This window comes from Bos indicus, chromosome 9 (genome assembly GCF_029378745.1).
Source record: "Bos indicus isolate NIAB-ARS_2022 breed Sahiwal x Tharparkar chromosome 9, NIAB-ARS_B.indTharparkar_mat_pri_1.0, whole genome shotgun sequence".
Classification (NCBI taxonomy): domain Eukaryota; kingdom Metazoa; phylum Chordata; class Mammalia; order Artiodactyla; family Bovidae; genus Bos; species Bos indicus.
The window spans coordinates 40,161,783-40,174,228 of NC_091768.1; the positions used below are offsets into that span (position 1 = coordinate 40,161,783).

At 40.7% G+C, this 12,446-nt stretch overlaps 1 protein-coding gene across 2 annotated transcripts in view; it reads left to right on the forward strand.

Moving 5' to 3' along the window:
* Positions 1–12,446, forward strand: part of METTL24 (methyltransferase like 24) — a 127,427-nt gene that overhangs the window by 40,297 nt on the left and 74,684 nt on the right. The window lies entirely within an intron of this gene.

Below are 12,446 nucleotides of genomic sequence, written 5' to 3' on the forward strand. Positions count from 1 at the left end.
TCCTCTTATGCTGGCTTAATATATATATATATATATTTCCCTCAAATCCATATTCAGGCTTGTACAGCAAAACTTAGCATTTGATATGTTCATCACTGATTTATTCATTCATCAATTCAGCAGACATTTGTTGAGTATTTGCTCTGAGGAAGATACGGTGTTAGGCACTGGCTGGGATGTCAAACTTGAATTAAATACCCCCACACACTGGTAAACAGCTAGGGAGCAAGAGAACTGTTGTTCTTTAACAGAGTGGACAGATAGGTGGGTAAGCTTCCCCAGGCCCAGGGAGCTTGGGAACAGGAGCACAGGGCATAGGACAATGTGACATTAGACTGTGGTGGGGAAGGTGCCCATGGACTTGTGCACTGCGGTGACCTTAAAGGTGTGGTTGGGGACCTGCATTTTTTAATGAAACACCAAAGGATATGGTATTTGGTTAGAGTGGGCAGAATATCAGATTCAGTTTTAGTAGGTATTGTTTTCTAGTGTGAAAGGCTGTGATTGCATCTCTGAGTTCTGGCATAGATGATCTGCTGCTCATAAGAAATGGTTAAATCAGAAACCCAGTGCTCTGTTCTAAAGGAAAGCTCCAGATTCAGCTTTTTATGGCAACCCCCAAACCATATGCCTTCAGGAAGCATGGCTTGCGGTACAAAATTAATATAAGCACCAGTTGCTGTTTTGTTGTTTTTTTAAAGTATATTTTAAAGTCAGCCTATCTATCTATCTATCTAATCATCTACCCATCTAACTGTTTCTAAGAATGACATAAGAACCTACGGCTCTGGAGATTCAGATTTTGCACATTTATTAATAAAACAATAGTTTCTATTATATTTACTGCTACACACACATACACACTCACACAAATTTGGATAAGAGCAACAAAAATACAACTCTTTCCTTGATATTTTACCTTTCAAAATAATGTATTACATTAACATACAATTTGATTATTGAAGTGATTCTTGCCGACGTACCCAAAATTTAAGGGCTCCCTTTGCCAGATTCTGGTTATGAGTTGGCAGAAATGCTATTTAGGCTTTTGGGATACAAAATGAAAGGAAAATAAATTAGATCTCTTCAAGTTAAATTAACTAAAAGGCATTTCAGGAAACACTTTTTTTTTCTTGCAATCTGTTTTCCTTTTCCAGGTTTAATTCTTTTTATTTGGCTAAAATTACAAGGGGAATTGGAGGGAGAAAAAAACCCTATATTTACCTAAATTAGAGCTTAGCTAGGACTTACTGCTCTCATTGGTTTTGCTTGCAAGTGACTTCACTGAAGCCCTGGACATAAATCTCAACAAGAAAGTTTGAAAAATCAATATTTAATTAGTTTTTAGGAGCTGAATTTTACTGAGTACTCCTAGTTGTTTTCAAAAGTTAATGTCTATAAATGAGATGATTAATAAATGGTTAAAATGGAAAAAACAAAGAAAGCAAAAACAACACCCAGTGTGGATGTGACTGGTGATGGAGGTAAAGTCCGATGCTATAAAGAACAATAGTGCATCGGAACCTGGAATGTCAGGTCCATGAATCAGGGTAAATTGGAAGTGGCCAAACAGGAGATGGCAAGAGTGAACATCAACATTTTAGGAATCAGTGAACTAAAATGGACTGGAACGTGCAAATTTAATTCAGATGACCATTATTTCTACTACTGTGGGCAAGAATCCCTTAGAAGAAATGGAGTAGCCCTCATAGTCAACAAAAGAGTCCGAAATACAGTACTTGGGTGCAATCTCAAAAAAGACAGAATGATCTCTGTTCATTTCCAAGGCAAACCATTCAATATCACAGAAATCCAAGTCTAAGCCCCAACCAGTAATGCCAAAGAAGCTGAAGTTGAATGGTTCTATGAAGACACACAAGACCTTTCTAGAACTAACACCCCAAAAAGATGTCCCTTTCATCATAGGGGACTGGAATGTAAAAGTAGGAAGCTAAGAGGTACATGGAGTAATAGGCAAATTTGGCTTTGGAGTACAAAAAGAAGCAGGGCAAAGTCTAACAGAGTTTTGCCAAGAGAACGCATTGATCATAGCAAACACTCTCTTCCAACAACACAAGACAAGACTCTACAAATGGACATCATCATATGGTCCTACCAAAATCAGATTGATTATATTCTTTGCAGCCAAAGATGGAGAAGCTCTATACAGTCAGCAAAAACAAGACCGGGAGCTGACTGTGGCTCAGATCATGAACTCCTTATTGCAAAATTCAGACTTAAATTGAAGAAAGTAGGGAAAACCACTAGAACATTCTGGTGTGACTTAAATCAAATCCCTTATGATTATACAGTGGAAGTAACAAATAGATTCAAGTGATTAGATCTGATAGAGTGCCTGAAGAACTATGGATGGAAGTTCATAACATTGTACAGGAGGCAGTGATCAAGACTATCCCCAAGAAAAAGAAATCCAAAAAGGCAAAATGGTTGTCTGAGGAGAACTTACAAATAGCTGAGAAAAGAAGCTAAAGGCAAAGGAGAAAAGGAAAGATATACCCATTTGAATGCAGAGTTCCAAAGAATAGCAAGGAGAGATGAGAAAGCCATCCTCAGTGATCAATGCAAAGAAATAGAGGAAATCAATAGAATGGGAAAGACTAGAGATCTCTTCAAGAAAATAAGAGATACCAAGGGGACATTTCATGCAAAGATGGGCACAATAAAGGTCAGAAATGGTATGGACCTAACAGAAGCAGAAGATATTAAGAAGAGGTGGCAAGAATACACAGAACTATACAAAAAATATCTTAATGACCTAGATAACCACAATGGTGTGATCACTCATCTAGAGTCAGACATCCTGGAATGCAAAGTCAAATAGGCCTTAGGAAGCATCACTATGAACAAAGCTAGTGGAGGTGATGGAATTCCAGTTGAGCTATTTCAAATCCTGAAAGATGATGCTGTAAAAGTGCTGCACTCAATATGCCAGCAAATTTGGAAAACTCAGCAGTGGCCACAGGACTGGAAAAGGTCAGTTTTCATTCCAATCCCAAAGAAAGACAATGACAAAGAATGTTCAAACTGCCACACAATTGTACTCATCTCACACAATAGCAAAGTAATGCTCAAAAATTCTTTAAGCTAGGCTTCAAAAGTATGTGAACCATGAAATTCCACATATTCAGGCTGGCTTTAGAAAAGTCAGAGGAACCAGAGATCAAATTCCCAACATCTGCTGCATCATTGAAAAAGCAAGAGAGTTCCAGAAAAACATCTATTTCTGCTTTATTGACTATGCCAAAGCCTTTGACTGTGTGGATCACAACAAACTGTGGAAAATTCTTCAAGAGATGGGAACACCAGACCACCTGACCTGCCTCGTGAGAAACCTGTATGCAGGTCAAGATGCAACAGATAGAACCAGACATGGAACAACAGACTGGTTCCAAATTGGGAAAGGAGTATATCAAGGCTGTATATTGTCACCCTGCTTGTTTAACTTATATGCAGAGTACATCATGTGAAATGCTTTGCTGGATGAAGCACAAGCTGGAATCAAGATTGCTGGGAGAAATATTAATAACCTCAGATATGTAATTGACACCACCCTTTTGGCCGAAAGCGAAGAAGAACTAAAGAGCTTCTTGATGAAAGTGAAAGAGGAGAGTGAAGAAGCTGGCTTACATCCAGTCCCATCACTTCTTGGCAAATAGATTGGGAAACAATGGAAACAATGACAGACTTTATTTTTGGGGGCTCCAAAATCACTGCAGATGGTGATTGCAGCCATGAAATTAAAAGACGCTTGCTTTTTGGAAGAAAAGCAATGACCAGCCTGGAGAGCATATTAAAAAGCAGAGACATTACTTTGCTGATAAAGGTCCATCTAGTCAAAGCTATTTTTTTTTTTTCCAGTAGTCATGTATGGATGTGAGAGTTGGACTATAAAGATAGTTGAGTGCCAAGGAATGGATGCTTTTGAACTGTGGTGTTGGAGAAAACTCTTGAGAGTCCATTGGACTGCAAGGAGATCAAACCAGTCAATCCTATAGGAATCAGTCCTGAATATTCATTGGAAGGACTGATGCTGAAGCTGAAACTCCAATACTTTGGTCGCCTGATGGAAAGAACTTATTCCTTTGAAAAGACCCTGATGCTGGGAAAGATTGAAGGCAGAAGGAGAAGGGAACGACAGGATGAGATGGTTGGATGGCATCAGCAACTCAATGGAAATGAGTTTGAGTAAACTCCGGGAGTTGGTGATGGTCAGGGAGGCCTGGCGTGCTGTGGTCCATGGGGTCACGAAGAGTCAGACATGACTGAGAGACTAAAATGAACTGAAAATGGAAAAACTTCTGTGTTATATGTTTGCACTAGGAGAGAAAAGGGGAACAATAACAGATACTGAATGGAAAAGAATGTTTTTCCAACAGGGATATCTGAACAAGAGGAAGTCTGTGGTAGAAGAAAGTGTTAACTTTAATAGGATAAAAGCCCACTCCCTAAGGGTCATAAAGGAGGAGCAGCTGAGCCTCAATGCCCTGAATCTTGACCATTAATATTTACCTGGCTCTTGGGGGGCCTCTGGATAACGGTACTGTCACCTCTCTGGCCCCTTGTTAGGGGCAAGGTTGGAAGTGCTGCTGTTTTCAGTTGAAAGCTCTAGCTCAAGCATAGCCTCTTCCCTTAATTTGCTAAGGCACGGGTGAGGCCAATCTGGAACGTTTCTGTGGAGCTTTGCAAAAGGCTGCCAGGAAACTCTCAGGACCTCCTGCATAAGAATCACCTAGGAGAGTTTATTAGAGTGCATGTTCACATGCATAAGACTCAAGGATTCTGATTTTATAGATATGGAGTGGGACTCAAAAATTTTTAAGTACTCCCTCATCTATCAGGATGTAGGTGGCCACACCTTTAGAAATATGGTGGGAAAGGCTAGATATTGTTCAGTTGCTAAGTTGTGTCCAACTCTTTTCAACCTCTTGGCTTGCAGCCTGCCAGGCTCCTCTATCCTTCACTGCCTCCCAGAGTTTACTTAAATTCATATCCATTGAGTCAGCGATGCTATCTAATCATCTCATCCTCTGCTGCCCTCTTCTCCTTTTTCCTTCACTCTTTCCTCGTGTCAGGGTCTTTTCCAATGAGTAGGCTCTTCACCTCAGGTGGCCAAGGTATTGGAACTTCAACTTCAGCATTAGTCCTTCCAATGAATATTCAGGACTGATTTCTTTTAGCATTGACTGGTTTGTTTTCCTTGCTGTACAAGGGATCCTCAAGAATCTTCTCCAGCACCACAATTCATAAGCATCAATTCTTCGGCACTCAGCCTTCTTTATGATCCAACTCTCACATCCATACCTGACTACTGGAAAAAAGACAGCTTTGACTATCTGGACCTTTGCTGGCAAAGTGATGTCTCTTGTGTTTTAACACACTATCTAGGCTTGTAGTAGCTTTCCTTTTAAGGAGCCGAGTCTTTTAATCTCATGGGTGCAGTTATCATCTGGAGTGATTTTGGAGCCCAAGAAAATAAAATCTGTCACTCCTTTCACTTCTCCCCCTTCTATTTTGCCATGAAGTGATGGGAGCAGATGTCATGATCTTAGTTTTTTGAATGTTGAATTTCAAGCCAGCCTTTTCACTCTTTCACCTCATCAAGAGGCTCTTTAGTTCCTCTTCACTTTCTGTCATTAGAGTGGTATCATCTGCATATCTGAGGTTGTTGATATTTGTCTTGGCATTCTTGATTCCAGCTTATGATTCATCTAAGCTGGCATTTCACATGATGTCCTTTGCCTATAAGTTAAATAAGCAGAATGACAATATATAGGCTTGTCTTACTCCTTTCCCAGTTTTGAACCAGTCAGTTGTTCTGTGTCCAGTTCTGATTGTTGCTTCTTGACCTGCACACAGGTTTCTCTGGAGACAGGTAAGATGGTCTAGTATCTTTAAGACTTTTCCACAGTTTGTTGTGATCCACACAGTCTAAGGCTTTAGTGTAGTCAATGAAAGAGAAGTAGATGATTTTCTGAAACTCCTTTGCTTTCTCCATGATCCAACAAATTTTGGCAATTTGATTTCTGGTTCCTCTGTCTCATTGAAACCCAGTTTGTACATTGGGAAGTTCTTGGTTCACATACTGCTGAAGCTTTGCTTGAAGGATTTTGAGCATTACCTCGCTAGCATGTGAAATGAACTCAATTGTATGGTAGTTTGAACAGTCTTTGGTATTGCCCTTCTTTGGGATTGAAATGAAAACTGACCTTTTCCAGTCCTGTGGCCACTGCTGAGTTTTCCAAATTTGCTGGCATATTGAGTGCAGCACTCTAACAGCATTATCTTTTAAGATTTGAAATAGCTCAGTTGGAATTTCATCACCTCCACTAGCCTTGTTCATAGTAATGCTTCCTAAGGCCCATTTGACTTCACACTCCAGGATGTCTGACTCTAGGCAAGTTATTGCAACATTGTGGTTATCTGAGTCATTAAGACCTTTCTTGTATAGTTCTTCTGTGTTTTCTTGCCATCTCTTCTTTTTTTTTAGGGGGGGGCATGAATACAGTGGGTTTTTTTGTTTTATTGTTTATTAGATAACAATACCCTCAAGCCCTTTATCATCACCATCAAGGCTTAGAAATAATTCCTAAGTAAAGTTGACAAAATCAGAATATTTTAATATATTTCAGTGAAAACAAGCTTGGAGGTCAACTAAAAAGGCCACTGTCAAACAAACACAAGGAAGTTACCTGTCAAATTTTCTCCTGGGGGAAAAAAATACATCAGAATAGGGAAAAAATCGATACACAACAAGAAATGCCCAACAATTAGTCGCTAGAAACATGCAAATTAATTATACTATTTGTCAATCACCAAATGAATACTTGAGACTTGGGATGTTTTAATCCAGAAACTTAAAAAGTAAAAATGTTACATACCTTATTTAACAGCATGAAAAGTAATTTCAATAGTAACAAAAACTAATTGAACTAAGAACAGCTACTCATCTCAGTCAATTAATCTGTGTTTAAAGTTTTGATTTGGGCTTTTTTGTTTCTTTTACTATATTCCAGGAGGGACATTTTGGATATTTTATAAATGGCGAGTCAACATAACCAATGTTATTAACACACATGCTACTAGGCTAAAATCTCCGTATCTCAAAAATAAGGTTTGCAAGCATCAGTGGACAAGCCAAAGTTCTTAGACATGGACAGGTGAAGACATGGGCCATCACGATGCTTGATGCTGAGTATGGGATTATGGTCTTGTCACTCAAAAGCAAAAGAAACGCAGCTCTGTACTATCACAAACAGCATGAGTCTCCACTGACAGCGATAAAACTTAAATTCTGCTTCACGATAACAGGAACTTTTTATTTACCACCCAACACACACCATTATGCTGAAAGGGCAAAGCCCAAGAAAATAGTTTTACAAGATGATTCTTTTAGAATTACATTACTTGGATAAAGTAAATGTTATTAAAACCAAATCTTCTGCATATCAATTACATTTCTACATGGTACAATAAAAATCTGTTAATAGTAAGAACCAGAAACTGACAGAAGTACATTTTAAAGTCTAGAAGCAAACACAAATTAGCAAGAAATTAATAAGTTTATCCTGGAATGGAAGGTTTCGGAGGGCAGAAACCATGACTTTTCATTCTGAAAAATCATACAGAGTGAAGTAAGTCAGAAAGAGAAAACCAAATACTGTATATTAAAGCATATATGTGGAATCTAGAAAAATGGTACAGTATGGACACCAAGGAGGTGAAAGAAGAGGTGGAGTGAATTGCAATTGAATCAGATACACTACCATGTATAAAGCAGCTAACTAATGAGAACCTACTGTATAGCACAGGGAATGCTACTCAGTGCTCTGTGGTCTTCTAAAAGGGACGGAAATACAAAACAGAGGGGTAAATGTGTATGTACAGCTGATTCACTTTCCTGTACAGCAGAAACTATACCACACTGCAAAGCAATTATACGCCAATAAAATTTTAAGTTAAAAAAAATCTAAAACAAAACAGTCCATTCTCCACTTCCAAGAGTAAATAAATGCCTGTGCCTGCTTGTTAGGTCACTTCAGTCATGTCCAACTCTTTTGCAACCCCATGGACTACATAGTCCACCAGGATCCTCTGTCCATGGCACCCCCCAGGCAAGAACACTACAGCGGGCAGCCACGCCCTCCTCCATGGGATCATCCCAACCCAGGTGTCAAACTCATGTCTCTCATGTCTCCTACATTGGCAGGTGGGTTCCTCACCACTAGTGCCACCTGGGAAGCCAGTAAATGGCTGTGTCCTACTCTATATAATAAAGTACATTCCCACAAAAGTTGACTTTTAATTTTTTTATCTTGGGTGGATTCATTTTTCTATTCTCTGATGTGGCCCAAGTGTCACAAGCTGTGCAGTGCATTGCCCCCAGCATCTCTGACTTTGAAAATCCAGGCAGTTCCTTAGAGCACCATGCAGCCTTGGATCTACAGCAGGTGGGGTCACAGCATAAGCCAAGAAGAGAACCCAAAATCCAGGGCAATTCAGTCGGAGTCAAACGCCTATGGGCTTCTCAGGTGGCTCAGTGGATAAAGAATCTGCCGGCGATGCAGGCGATGCAGAAGACACAGGTTTGATCCCTGGCTCGGGAAGATCCCCTGGAGGAGGGCATGGCAACCCACTCCAGCATTCCTGCCTGGAGAATCCCACGGGCAGAGGAACCCGGCGGACTGCCATCCACAGGATCGCAAAGAGTTGGACATGAGCGAAGCGACAGAGCATGCACACACACGTACAAACGCCCGCACTGACCCCTGCATGTCATGCTCTTCAGTGCTTCAATCTCACGCTGGAGCTAAAAGAGAAGGGTTCCTACTTCCATGACTCTCGAATTGAGGGACTTATAGCCCCAGAGATGGTGAGCCAATTTGGATTTTCCGTACTTTCCCTGAAGACAGACTCTTCTTTCATGGATGCATATTGTGTCCATGTAAGGCAGTGACTCCTTATAGCCATGTTCCTTTCCTGAGGATTGAACCATGATTCCTCTTCTAACTGGATATTAGGTACCTTTAAAATGTTCACCTTCCTTAAAATTTCTGGAACCACATTCTGACAGACTGCAATCCTCTTTCTATAGATGATCCCTGTTGACACATCTTTTCTTTCCTCCACAATTTTTACAGAGATGACATTTTTATCCATGGGGTTTGGATACTTGTCCTGAAGGATCCCGGACGAGCCCCCAAGATGAAAGGTTGTTGTTGAATCACGCGAATACACCGGGATTCTTGGCCCCCGGAGGAGAAGAATTCAATCCGGGGCCAGAGACGAGGCTTGATCGCTCAGAGCTTTTGTGTAGTAAAGTTTTATTAAAGTATAAAGGAGATAGAGAAAGCTTCTGACATAGGCATCAGAAGGGGGCAGAAAGAATACCCCCATCTCTTCTTAATCTAGAAGATTAAGAGAGGCTAGAGTTAGGTGTAAACGGTATTGGGGGGAATATGATGAACAAGCAGCTGTTGACATCCCTGTCTTTTGGAGGTTCTCAGGGAGGGTCGGAGAAGGCAATGGCAACCCGCTCCAGTACTCTTGCCTGGAAAATCCCATGGATGGAGGAGCCTGGTAGGCTGCAGTCCATGGGGTTGCTAGGAGTCGCACACGACTGAGTGACTTCACTTTCACTTTTCACTTTCATGCATTGGAGAAGGAAATGGCAACCCACTCCAGTGTTCTTGCCTGGAGAATCCCAGGGACGGGGGAGCCTGGTGGGCTGCCGTCTCTGGGGTCGCACAGAGTCGGACACAACTGAAGCGACTTAGCAGCAGCAGCAGGGAGGGTACATAAAAAGAAACAATAGCAAATGGGATCATCATACCACTTTAATAAAGATACCCCAGGAGGCTACCTTAGAATAAATGGTTCAGGCTTAGGAGATCCAGGCATGCCTTTGGGACTCACCAAACTGCCCTGGGTCTAACTGACTGACTGCAGGAGGTTGGGCATGGAACTGAGTGCCAAAGAAGTTTTAAGGCATCACAACATACCTACTAGTAAGAACAAGCTTGATGAACACTGAGTTTTGACTATTAGATTAGCACCCTCTCCTTTGGATGGGTGGGTAGGGACAAGAAGTGGAAGGCAGTGGCATACTTTCCATTTATTTGTGGGAGAATAGTAAGAAATGAATTCTACAAATTGACATGTTGACAGATCCAGTTAATAAATGTGCTCTCTACTAGTTGCTTGGGAGAAGATTCAATTCCATTTTCTATTATTATTTTTCCTTTGAACAGTGATTGCAGATTGAGAAGTAGAAAAAAAACTGGGTTGAGGATGTTGACAAAAATTAGTCAATAGTCAGTCTGAGGAAGAAATTGAAAATTTTATAAGCCAAACTCAGAATTATAAGCTTGGAGATGGTCTCTCAGCTTCTGAGGACTGTTCTGAGTGGGGAGGTTGGTAGATATATGATTTTGACAACAGGGCATGTGCCTGTTGCAAGCACACATCTTGGCAGAAAGTTACTGTTAATAGTGAAAAACACATATATTTTAGTTAATGGTTCTAGTGCTTTTCGTAGTATGGGAAGATATAGGAAACTGGATCCAAACGTTTTCCCCTGAAAATATCTAACTATCTGAAGGCCCATTCTGCCAGTTTTTCCAGAGCACAGAATGTCTCATTCTGATTTTTGCTCTGAATTCCTTTCAGGGTGTTTTGTAGGTCAGTGACTGCAGTGGCAAATAACTTGATTCTTGTAGAACTATATAATGAATAACATTCTTTATTTTACAGTCCCTTCCCTTTTGGTCTTAATTTTGACCAAGGTTTTGGAGGCATTTCATGGCAAGCTTGTCCCAAGGTACTAGGAATGCTTAGTCCCAAGTCAGTCAAGGATTTCATTGTTAGCCTTCTCAATGTGCTATTACTGGACTTGGCCATCAAACTCTGGACCATGTGTCTTACTAGTCCATTATGGTCTAGGAAATGCTTACTTCTTGTTTTATCTAGAGTTACACTATTATAATCTTTGATCTTATAGGACTATATATTTTGTCAAAAGTTTTAAGTTGCCTAATCATCATTACTTTTTTTGGAGGCTCAGTCACACATTTATTAGTACAAGAAATAATAATCTTGTAAAATAGAATACAAGTAATAAAGCTAGTAACATCAATAAAGTCCTACAGACGTATTTAAGCTAAGAACTTCATTGAGGCCCAGAATCTCCCCAGGTTACTTGACCCAGTCTATTCTGCACCAGTTGCTTCTTTAAGGAAAATGATATATTGGCATTGTACATAGAGTTCACCAAAGATGTCTGCACATACAAGGTGAGTGGTGGATCATAAAACTTTATGTTGAAATTTTTATTGCCTTAAAATTTGAATTTTTGTTTCATCAAAAGAAAAGTACAAATAAATATTAGGATTTCACTTTTTAAACTTTCCTATAAAAGCTCCAAATTCTAGCAAGAAGTGCTCTCTCAGTCATTGATAGTGTTAGGATGATTTTGCCAGGTCAGCCCTGCTGCTGCTGCTGCATCGCTTCAGTCGTGTCCGACTCTGTGCGACCCCATAGACGGCAGCCCACCAGGATCCTGTCCCTGGGATTCTCCAGGCAAGAACACCGGAGTGGGTTGCCATTTCCTTCTCCAATGCATGAAAGTGAAAAGTGAAAGTGAAGTCGCTCAGTTGTGTCCCACTCTTAGCGACCCCATGGACGGCAGCCTACCAGGCTTTTCCATCCACGGGATTTTCCAGGCAAGAGTACTGGAGTGGGGTGCCATTGCCTTCTCCAGGCCAACCCTAGATTACAGCAAAAGTAAGGGAGACACTGGCTCCACATAATATGCTGTTTTCAGATTAACATTTTGGAAAATAAATTAAAGAATTTAGCAAGCCTAGAATACCTTCTTAAGAAAGAAATCATTTACCATTATGTTTTCCAATGAGTTAAAGCAACGAAACTCAAAACATCCTTTGCCTCTGGAGTGGTCTGTTGTCTGCGATGTGACAGCAAGAACTGCGTGATTCATGGGGCATCATGATGACTATGAGAGTTTTGAGGCATTAGAGGGAAACACTGTTGTTCAGTATGATAAATACCTTGGCCACAGAACTTGTTTTCTTTCGTTCCAACAGCCTCAGCCGTGCATACTGTGCCAGGCTCAAACACAAGGCAGAATTCCTTGTGAAGTATATTTACTTAGTGTGCATTTGAAATTAGAAACTGGCTTCCTTCTGCTTGACTTAGATACATGTTCCCTTTGGTTTTCTTATCTAATTTTGATGGATGAGTTAAGAGAGGTGCTTTGGCTAGATCAAGAAGAGCCTCCTTCCCATCTGGGGCTCTTGCCCATCCCTGCTGCTGCTGCTGCTGCTGCTAAGTCGCTTCAGTCGTGTCCGACTCTATGCGACCCCATAGACAGCAGCCCACCAGGCTCCCCTGTCCCTGGGATTCTCCAGGCA